The following is a 1,509-nucleotide window of genomic DNA, read 5'->3' as shown; positions in this document are numbered from 1 at the left end:
GGATGAGATGGTTGGATGGCATCACCGACTCAATGGACATGAGTTTGAGTAAACTCCAGGAGTTGGTGACGGACAGGGAGGCCTCCCATGCTGCAGTCCATGGGGTTGCAAAGAGTTGGACATGACTGAGCAACTGAACTGAAGGTAGCATATTGATTGTCCAAGATGGCAATCTGACATAACTCAAAGTATGAAATGTGCACACATAACCAGACAGATCTATGGAATATATTAATCACAATCTAATGATTCTATTTAAGTTGTATTATATCACAACTAAGTAGACTACAGAATCATATAGGTCTTATAAAAGTGGGCAAACTTAGACACAAGACTATTTTTGCTAATTAAAATTGCATACTTAAGACAATATGTGGTCAAGTATATTTAGATTTAAATTTCCATCTCTCTGGATTGAAATTATCATTGAAATAAACTGTTGATTATTTATTCCAAGAATAAATTCACACTTCTTCACAAACAGAATATTTTATTCTTAGAATGTAGGGATAATCTCAAAGTTAAATATTTTAAGTATTGGCATTTTGTTTGCTTACCAGTGCTGACACACATATACTTCTGGAAAGACATCGACCTTTTACATAACAAATTATATTTATCCACTTACAGGGCTTTGACTTATACAGTCCTGCTTCCTTATAACTGACTTGATAATCACTTTCTGGCATATTCTTTCTTCTCGTTTACCTGATAAAACATAGAATGTATTTATTCGTCCAAAGGTTCATGTCAAATTGTTTCTTAATTCAATTAAACATATGAATATATTTATAATTGAAAACATATATTGACATGAAATGTATTTCTATAATGAGATAGTTGAAATTTTACTCTTACGTAGTTTATGTTCAATATTTATTTTCAATTTCTACATATATTTTCTCACATATTTTCTAGCCTTATATTTATCTCTTTACCTTATTGTCTTCAATAATTACTATGATCATAAATCAAACATATTCTACACATGGAGTAATGCTAACATCAATCTGTGTGTGCAGGGTATATTTTAATATTATATATTAAAAAATCAACCATGTTATATATAGGTAAATATACATGTACATAATTAAGGCATACATACATATATAAATCTCTTTTAAAATATAAATTGATAGATTTAAGATCACTTTATCTTAATGGATATTAATGTAAAATTATGCATAAATGTAACTGAATTGTTACCAACCATGTTGAAATGTATGGATGACTCATACTTGATTCTATGGCTCTGAAATGATGTCACAATTTCTAATGAAAATGCCTTATATTAAGTAATATATTATTATGCCTCTGTGTGCATGATGGATTATCACTTGATAATATACCCAATAATATATATTTAATGCTGTACAGCATATTGAAAAGCAGAGACATTACTTTGCCAACAAAGGTCCGTCTAGTCAAGGCTGTGGTCTTTCCTGTGGTCATGTATGGATGTGAGAGTTGGACTGTGAAGAAGGCTGAGCGCCGAAGAATTGATGCTTT

Source organism: Bison bison, unplaced genomic scaffold, assembly GCF_000754665.1.
Source record: "Bison bison bison isolate TAMUID 2011002044 unplaced genomic scaffold, Bison_UMD1.0 scf7180017864535, whole genome shotgun sequence".
NCBI classification, from domain to species: Eukaryota; Metazoa; Chordata; class Mammalia; order Artiodactyla; family Bovidae; genus Bison; species Bison bison.
This window is presented reverse-complemented; position numbering follows the sequence as displayed.